We start from the raw sequence: 10,548 nt of genomic DNA on the forward strand, positions 1-10,548 counted from the left end.
GAGTTGGACTGTGAAGAAGGCTGAGCGCCGAAGAATTGATGCTTTTGAACTGTGGTGTTGGAGAAGACTCTTGAGAGTCCCTTGGACTGCAAGGAGATCCAACCAGTCCATTCTGAAGGAGATCAGCCCTGGGATTTCTTTGGAAGGAATGATGCTAAAGCTGAAACTCCAGTACTTTGGCCACCTCGTGCGAAGAGCTGACTCATTGGAAAAGACCCTGATGCTGGGAGGTATTGGGGGCAGGAGAAGAAGGGGACGACAGAGGATGAGATGGCTGGATGGCATCACTGACTCGATGGACGTGAGTCTGAGTGAATTCCAGGAGTTGGTGATGGACAGGGAGGCCTGGTGTGCTGCGATTCATGGGGTCACAGAGTCGGACGCGAATGAGCGACTGATCTGATATGATCTGATCTGATGCATTTCTATGAGCATAGAGAAAAGAATAGGAAATTCCATGTAGACTCAGGGAGATGGGATTGGAGTGGGGTGGGGAGAAAGGGCAGGAAGAGAGAATTTTAACTTTTTCTTTAGATAGCTCTGTATCATCGGACCTGCTAAAACAGGCGTATGTTGCTTTTGTGACTTTTAAAATCAATAATCCTTTCTAAAGAAGAAATAATATGGGCTTCAATTCTTGATTCTGCCCCTCATGAGCTGTCTGACCTGACATTCTTGCTATAAAATAGGCACAGTTCCTGACTCTCCTCAGGCTCCCGGGAGGATTAAATGAGGTCATGTGAGCAAATTGCTGCCCTAGAGACCAACAGAGGAAAACAAAGCCCAGCAAACATAGGTACTTCATCTGAGGCTATGAATGAGGGAGTGGAAATAGGGCTGTCAGAGTTTCCCAGTTCTCAGGGAAGCCACTGGGGGAAGCCGCTGTTTTCTATTGGAGGCTCTACCAAGCTCCGGGAGCTTCCCCAGTGGCGCAGTGTCTGCGAATGCAGGAGAGTTGGGTTTGATCCCTGGGTTGGGAAGATCCCCTGGAGAAGAAAATGGCAACCCATTCCAATATGTTTGCCTGGAAAATCCCATGGACAGAGGAACCTGACAGGCTACAGTCAATGGGGTCACAAAGAGTTGAACACAACTGAGCTACTGAGCGCACACACACACACACACACACACACACACCAAGCTCCAGTCCTTCCTGTATCCTCCAGTTGGACCAAGGTTGGGGAACAGCCCACAGCCCTAAAACCAAGCACTGATAATTGGCTTTCTCAGGGTTGAGCCTCCCAATGTCCTCAGCCTCTGCTACTGAGCAGTCACTCCTTCCTTCCCCTGTCTGGGAAAGACACCATCCCAGGGTGTCCAGAGTACCAGCCACGTCCTCCACTTCCAGCTTCCACCACCCACCAAGAGCCTAGTCCTCAGCCCTCCTCCCATGGGCCCCAAACTGACACCCAGGACTTCAGAAGCCAGTGAAACTCAGGAGATGGCCTCTAGAAGCAGCCCACCCTCCCTCCCTCCAGCCTCACAGCGGATGCTCTGACCAGTCCACAGGTGCTCCATGACCATCCCCCACATCCACATGCCAAGCTTCTCCTTCAGACTTCAAACGTCACCCTGGACACTGAGTGGGCAAAGGCAAGAATAGCTTTCTGAGAGATCAGAGAATGTCACTTCGATCCCTAGTGACTCCAGAGGTAGCAAAGGAGAGAATGGCTTTACTCTAGTCAGAGTTTCTATTCCGAGTCTATACATTTGTATGAGTACCTGGGTGCATATGTCTGTGTACCGGCTTTCCAGGTGGCTCAGTGGTGAAGAATCCACCTGCCAAACAGGAGGTGTGGGTTTGATTCCTGGGTTGGGAAGATCACCTAGAGAAGGAAATGGCAATTCTCTCCAGTATTCTTGCCTGGAGAATCCCATGGACAGAGGAGCCTGCAGGCTACAGTGGTGGTGGTGGTGGTGGTTTAGTTGCTAAGTCGTGTCCGACTCTTGCGACCCCATGGACTGTGTGCTCAGGTATACTGCTGGGTGGCACAGATGCCCCATGTATATACATGGGCTCAAGCTGTTGAGGATGTGGGCATGTTTGCGTGCATCAGGACGTACATGTAGGTATGTGTGCACACACAGGCGGGCTTGCTTATGTGTGGCACGTGCATGTCTACCTTAAACATAAAAGCTCTTTAAGAAGGTGAAGGGGTTCACCCCAAAGGTTAGAGATTTGCTTATTTTGGCATGGAGTTTTTTTGTGGGTAAATTTCTGAACCTTTTGTGACACATGGCTGCACCCTAACTTCCCTCCCTGAAGTCTGCACACATATGTGCTGAAAGCTACCACCTGGGTCTTCAGCCCTTCATTTTGCTTCTGGGGCTGTCTGAATTCTTTCATCAACCAAGAACTCCTCCAACAGATCCTGAAACACAGCCACCTTGGTGTCTTAGGGACAGAATCCAGGGGAGGCCCCTCCGGCACTATCCTCTGCCACCTCCACCCCCAACCTGACAGCCGCACCAAAAAGCTGGAGGAGGTTCTCGGCAGCCAGCCCAGGGCAGAGTGAGGCACAGCGCCTGGAGATAAGGGAAGAAAGGAAAGAAGAATGGAAGGAGGTGTTTACTTGCTCCAGGACTAGCTGGGGGGGAAAATCTGCCCATCTGCCCTCATTCTCAGAGCCCGCGTCTATTAAGTAAAGAGGGAGGTCTATGCCTATCAAAGGAGGGCTTGTGAACCTCAAGAATATGAGGTAGTCCAGACAAGGATACACAAAGATATGAAAAAATCACAGAGCATCTTCCATTCATTCAAAGATTTAGGAGCTAGGACATTATTTTTCTATAATACAGGATGTAGGCACAAACTTCTCACGCATCTTTAAATGAAGCAGGAGACTCCCACAGCTTTGTGGGCCTCAGGTATTGCCCCAGATTCCCAGAGGGATGTATCCCTTCTCAGAAAGGTGACAGGTTCTGAGGACAAGCCCTGGGAGCCCTGCAGGGGTGCATTCCAGGATGTCAGTGGTGAGGGGAGTAAGTGGCAGGGCTGTGAGCTCTGCAAGGGCCACCAAGGACCTGGCTCAAGAGTATTCAATATGCTTTTTTTTTTTAGAGGCTCTATGTAGGGTTCTGGGAGGCAGCCAACGTGGGGCTGAGTCCCAGATCATTGTAGTGGGCACTTTGGATAACTTCACCCAGCCTCAACCTCTGTACCTGCAGAATGGGGACAGAATCTGCTGCATGACGGCTTTATGAGAATTCACTGAGATAATTCCTGCAAAGCACAGTGCCTGACACTCCCCGGATCCCAGCCCTGTTGGCTCAAGCCTTTGCTGCAAGAGCATCACAGTTCAACTTCTCTCTCTGCACTCCCAGCATCCCTCACTCCCTTACAGGTGTTGGTCCCCAGGCACTCCCAGCATGCAAATCTCTGGCTCAGAGCCAGTTCCCCGGGAACCTAAGAGTCTAGGCAAGATCCCTTAGGGAGCTAGAGAAGACAGAACACATAAGAGGACAAGCCCTGAGCCCTGGCCCTCCAAAGTTTAAGGGTCAGGGAGGAGGAAGCCACAGCACAGAGAGGGGAGGGAACGGCCTGTGGAGTGTGGTCTCTCAGAAGCCGGGTGACAAGGTAAAGAGACTGACTGACAGTGCCAAAAGCAGCTGACAGAAAAGGAGGAGGACTGGGAATTAACGATGCGATCTAGTCACATGGGGGGCTTCCCTGGTAGCTCAGACGGTAAAGAATCTGCCTGCAATGCAGGAGACCTGGGTCCAATCCCTGGGTCAGGAAGATCCCTTGGAGAAATGAATGGCACCCACTCCAGTATTCTTGCCTGCAGACTCCTACGGACAGAGGAACCTGGAGGGGCTACAGTCCCTGGGGTCACAGAAAGGAATCTGACACGACTGAGCAACTAACACTAGTCACGTGGAGGTCCTCGGTGACCTTCATAAGAGCGTTTCAGAGGAATAGTAGGAACAAAAACCTGACTGAAGTGGATCAAGAAAGAATGGAAGCACAGACAACTCTTTCCAGTTTTGTTATTTCAATAGTAGCACAGAAACAGCATGTTGCTTCCCCAGGGCCACTGCACACACTGAGATGGGTCCCTAGAGTGGACACCAGCCGTGTCCACCTCGGTCTCGACCTCGCAGAGAAGTCCTGCATGCTTCGTCCAGATTTTCTGGTTGTTCCCCAAGGGAAGGCTGCTCCAACACCTCATAGCTGGAAGCAGTAGTGCAAGACCTTGGCCAGACACTCCTAGGTGATGTGGAGAGAGGAGTCTCAGGGTGTCTGAGGACACAGGGTGTAGCTCTCATCCCCGGGCCTACCTCTGCAGGACAAAAGCTTCCAGCCCTTCTCCGGCATACCCTCTGCCGCAGCCCAGCGCCACAGAAGATACCCAATAAAGCCTGTACCAGATCTTCCCACTGGGCCCCCAAATTTAGTTTATTAAATTAAATCTTCTGCCAAAAAGACCACTTACTCACAACAGCTGTTGCCATGGCAACCAAGCAGCCAGCCTGCTGTTCAAGCTAACAGTTACAAGCCTCCCGCGGGCTATTTGGCTCGGTGAACCCAGGGGAAGATACCCTAAAAGTGTCTGAGAAGCTGGAGCACGGTGGGGGGGACGTGGGAAGTGAGAGAGGGGGACACGGAGGGGTTTATGAGGTGCCAAACTCAGTGCTTTTGTAATTGTTCCTTGTACTCAGTCACTTCAGTTGTGTCCGACCCTTTGTGACCCTATGGACTGTAGCCCTCCTCTGTCCCATGGCTCCTCTGTCCATGGAATTCTTCAGGTAAGAATACTGGAGTGGGTTGCTATGCCCTCCTCCAGGGGATCTTCCTGACCCAGGGATCAAACCTGTATCCTCCTGCGTCTCCTGCATTGCAGGTAGGTTCTTTGCCCACTGAGCCACCTGGGAAGTCCTATAATTCTTCACCAACAGGCTGAGGCTGGGGAAGCTGTAAATAACTTGTGCCAGCGGGGACCCCAGCTTTCTCACGATGTAGCCATTTCTCCAGTAGTACCTGCTACACCCTCCACTCTCTTTCTGGACGCTCAAGGAAGGAGGGGCCCTCCAGGGGCTGAGAGGGGACCACACAGAGCCAGGAGAAAATCCTGCAAAGGAAGGTGAAGCACTGAGCCTGGGACAACCCTGCCCTGAACAGAGTGTGCTTGTGGGCCCCAAGGTTGTCCTTGCGACGTTGGAACCCCTGGGTCCTCCTGACTGGTCCCAAGAGAAGCTGTTTGAACCAGTCCTGAATGTCTTTCTTTTTAAAAAAAAAACCTATCAAAGATATTATTTATTTTTTTAATATCTATTTATTTATTTACTTTTGGTTGCTTTGAGTCTTAGTTGCAGCATCTGGAATCTTCCTTGCAGCCCACAGGCTTAGCTGCCCTGCAGCACGTGTAATCTTAGTTCCCCAAACAGGGATTAGTCCTGAGCATCTCTAATCTGAAGTACAGTATAGTGACCAGGAACTTTGCAGTATACAGATAGGAGTTCAAGCCTCAGCTCCTTCACTTGCTACCTGTTTAACATTAGGCAAATTACTTAACCTCTCTGAACCTTCGGTTTTTCAGCTGTAAAATGCAAGCATAGTACCAAGGTCACCAAATTATTTCCAGAGTTAATTGAGGTTGAGCCCATAAAGTATGCAACACACAAGTGCCTGGCACACAGCAATCTCACATTAAGTGAGGAGTACTGTGTTTATTACTGCTATTGTTACCATCATCAATGATAATTATGTTGATTAACAGACATAGAATATTGAAGACATAATTGAGAGACTTAAAAGAACGGAGGGGAGGGGGGTTCAGGATAGGGAACACATGTACACCCGTGGCAGACTCATGTTGATGTATGGCAAAACCAATACAATATTGTAAAGTAATTAACCTCCAATTAAAATAAATAAATTTATATTAAAAAAATAAAAGAACTGAGAATGATAAAAGCAAATCCAAGCACAGTATATACATTAGCTATCATTTTTATTTTAAAAACATGTTAACAATGGAAAATAGTACGAAGGTTCCTCAAAAAACTTAAAGAGTTGCCATAAGATCCAGAAATCCCACTCCCACCCAGACAAAACTATAATTTGAAAAGATACATGCATCCCTACATACATAGCAGTACTATTACAATAGCCAAGACAAGAAAACAATTTAAATGTCCACTGACAGATGAATGGGAAAAAAAAGATGTGAGAGATATATATATATTCATGGGCTTTTCTGGTAGCTCAGCTGGTGAAGAATCCACCTGCAATGCAGGAGACCCTGGTTCAATTCCTGGGTCAGGAAGATCCCCTGGAGCAGGGATAGGCTACCACTCCATTATTCTTGGGCTTTTCCCTGGTGGCTCAGACAGTAAAGAATCTGCCTGCAATGTGGGATACTTGAGTTCTATCCCTGGGTTGGGAAGATCCCCCGGAGGAGGGCATAGCAACCCACTCCAGTATTCTTTTTTATTATTATTATTAATTTATTTATTTATTTTAATTGGCAGCTAATTACTTTATAATACTGTAGTGGTTTTTGCCATACATGGACATGAATCAGCCATGGGTGTACATGTGTTCCCCATCCTGAACTTCCCTCCCACCTCCCTCCCTATGCCATCCCTCTGGGTCATCCCAGTGCACCAGCCCCGAGCACCCTGTCTCATGCATTGAACCTGGACTGCTAATCTGTTTCACATATGATAACACACATGTTTCAGTGCTGTTCTCTCAGATCATCCCACCCTCGCCTTCTCCCACAGAGTCCAAAAGACTGTTCTTTACATCTGTGTCTCTTTTGCTGTCTCGCATATAGGGCCATCATTACCATCTTTCTAAATTCCATATATATGCATTAGTATACTGTATTGGTGCTTTGCTTTCTGACTTACTTAGCTCTGTATAATAGGCTCCAGTTTCATCCACCTCATTAGAACGGATTCAAATGCATTCTTTTTCATGGCTGAGTGATACTCCATTGTTGGAGAAGGCAATGGCATCCCACTCCAGTACTCTTGCCTGGAAAATCCCATGGATGGAGGAACCTGGTAGGCTCCAGTCCATGGGGTCGCTAAGAGTTGGACACGACTGAGTGACTTCACTTTCACTTTTCACTTTCATGCATTGGAGAAGGAAATGGCAACCCACTCCAGTATTCTTGCCTGGAGAATCCCAGGGACAGAGGAGCCTAGTGGGCTGCCCTCTATGGGGTCGCACAGAGTCAGACACGACTGAGGCGACTTAGCAGCAGCAGCAGCAGTCCTCCATTGTGTGTATGTCCCACAGCTTTCTTATCCATGCATCTGCTGATGGACATCTAGGTTGCTTCCATGTCCTGGCTACTGTAAACAGTGCTGAGATGAACACTGGGGTACACGTGTCTCTTTCAATTCTGGTTTCTTCGGTGTGTATGACCAGCAGTGGGATTGCTGGGTCGTACGGCAGTTCTATTTCCAGTTTTTTAAGGAATCTCCACAGCTCTCCATAGCAGCTGTACTAGTTTGCATTCCTACCAACAGTGTAAGAGGGTTCCCTTTTCTCCGCACCCTCTCCAGTATTTATTGTTTGTAGACTTTTTGATAGCAGCCATTCTGACTGGCATGCAGTGGTACCTCATTGTGGTTTTGATTTGCATTTCTCTGATGATGAGTGATGTTGAGCATCTTTTCATGTATTTGTTAGCCATCTGTATGTCTTCTTTGGAGAAATGTCTGTTTAGTCCTTTGGCCCATTTTTTGATTGGGTCGTTTATTTTTCTGGAACTGAGCTACAGGAGCTGCTTGTATATTTTTGAGATTAATTCTTTGTCAGTTGCTTAGTTTGCTATTATTTCCTCCCATTCTGAAGGCTGTCTTTTCACCTTGCTTATTGTTTCCTTCGTTGTGAAAAAGCTTTTAAGTTTAATTAGGTACCATTTGTTTGTTTTTGCTTTTATTTCCAGTTACTCTCCACTCCAGTGTTCTTGCCTGGAGAGTCCCCACGGACAGAAGAGCCTGGTGGGCTACCGTCCATGGAGTCGCAAAGAGTCGGACACAACGAAGTGACCAAGCACAGCACAGCATATACATATATATAAAATACACTGTGTATAATGGAATATTGCTCAACCATTAAAAAGAATGAAATAACGCCATTTGCAGCAACATGAATGGACCTCAAGATTATCGTACTAAGCAAAAGACGACACATGATATGACTTATCTGTGGAATCTAAAACATGACACAAATGAACATATCTACGAAACAAAAGGAGAATCGGGGTCTCCTGCATTGCAGGTGGATTCTTAACCAACTGAGCTATCAGGGAAGCACATTCACAAATATAAAGAACAAAGACTTGTGGTGAAGCAGAGGGATAGATCAGGACTTTGGTATTAGCAGATGTAAACTATCGTATAGAGAATGGATAAACAACGAGGTCCCACTGTATAGCACAGAGAACTATGTTCAATATCCTGTGATAAACAGAGGGGAAAAGAATATGAGAAAGAATATATATATATATACATATATGTATAACTGAGTCACTTTGCTGTACAGAAATTAAACAGAGCATTGTAAATCAACTATACTTCAATAATTTATTTTAAAATGCTAACAGTGGAATCTTCAGGTGATGGCACTATGCTTTCTTTTTTTGTTTGATTTTTGTCTTTGCAAGTTTTCTGAACAGAACAGGTATTACTTCTGTAATTAGAAAAAAAATGCTTTTTTAAAAGGTTAGAGATAAACATTAAAAATGAGCTACAGGCTAAAAACCATTGAAGAATATACTTTAAATGGATGAATTATACAATGTGTGAATTATATTTCAAAGAACTGTTGCCCAAAAAAAGCCTTAAAAATGATACAAGGTAGGCAGGAAATAACTCATTAAAAAATTCTTAACAAAGAACGTATAAACTAAAGCAAAACAAGAAGGACAAGAAAGAAAGAAAATGAGGCAAGAGCTGACAAGCAACTATTAGGTAAAAGTTTGAAACTGGGTAACGTGCTGTTGGTGAGGCAATGGGGTTGAAATACTTGCATAGATTGCTGGTAGCTGTGAAATGGTACATCTGTCAAACAGGACAAATCAATGAAAATTACAAATGCTACAAATGTAATACACTGTCTGGCCCAGCAATTCAGTTTCAGAAATCTATAGATATTCTGTGTAAGTGAGAAATGATGGATATACAAGTTTACAGGCCATGGCATTGCCTTGGACAATAAAAAACTGGAAACAGCTCAACTGTCTACCAGAAGGTGGCTGTTTGTCTAAGCTATGGTGCAGCCATACAATGGAATAGTATGAAGCTATAAAAATAAAGACACAAGAATAAGGAAACTATCTATATTCTGATATGAAAAGATTTTGAAGCTATATTATTAAGTTAAAACCACCAAAGTACAAAATAGTGTTATAGTAAACATGCTACCATTTATAGAAAATGTAGGCAAAGACTACATATTCCTGTTTTCTTACATATGCATTCTGGAAGAATACATGAAAATAACAGAAGCTGGAGGGCACAGCTGAACAGATGGGGAACAAAACTTTCCAGAATGAAACGTTTCACTGTCTATCTTTTCATTCTCTTTGATCTTAGAATCTTATGAATATATAACTTATTAAAATTGAGTAAAACTTCACATGCTTAAAGGAAGAAGTTAAAGACGGCAATGACATGTTTTCCGGGAGAGGTCTAGATGAAACAACGGTGGTAGATGTTAACACTAAATCTTGACGCTGATTGATGGGTCTGTGGCAGTTCACTGTGTGTTTGAGAATTTTTCACAGTGAATTATCAAAAACGTAAAAGATATTCATAATAGCCAAATGCTGGAAACAACCTAAACGTTTCTTAGCTAGTAAACAGGTACACAAAATATGGTCTATCTATACAAGGAATACTAATCATAAACAAAATGCAACAATCAACTGATAAGCAAATTGCAAACTGGATGAACCTCAAAAACATCACACAAAGGGAACGAAGCCAGACACACGACCATATATAGTATGTGTATACTATATACATATAGTATAGTATATATATTGTATAGTATAAACTATGATTCCATTTCTACGAAATGCCCCAAAGGGCAAATCCACAGAAACAGAGCGGATGAGTGGTTGCCCGGGGCTGGGAGTGAGAAGGAAAAAGTCAAAGTGAAAGTCGCTCAGTCATGCCCCGACTCTTTGCAATCCCATGGACTAGTCCATGGAATTCTCCAGGCCAGAATACTGGAGTGGGTAGCTGTTCCCTTCTCCAGGGGATCTTCCCAACTCAGGGATCGAACCCAGTAGATTCTTCACCAGCTGAGCCACAGGGAACTCCAGTATTCTTGGGCTTCCCTTGTGGCCCAGCTGGTAAAGAGTCTGCCTTCAATGAGGGAGACCTGGGTTCGATCCCTGGGTTTGGAAGATCCCCTGGAGAAGGGAAAGGCCATCCATTCCAGTATTCTGACCTGGAGAATTCCATGGAGTATACAGTCCATGGGGTTGCAAAGAGTGGGAAAGACAAATGACTCCAAATGGGCAGAAGGGATCTTTCCGTGATAATAGAGATATTCTAAACTTGATTGTGGTGATCTGT

The sequence above is a fragment of the Bison bison genome, unplaced genomic scaffold (genome assembly GCF_000754665.1).
Source record: "Bison bison bison isolate TAMUID 2011002044 unplaced genomic scaffold, Bison_UMD1.0 scf7180017864239, whole genome shotgun sequence".
NCBI classification, from domain to species: domain Eukaryota; kingdom Metazoa; phylum Chordata; class Mammalia; order Artiodactyla; family Bovidae; genus Bison; species Bison bison.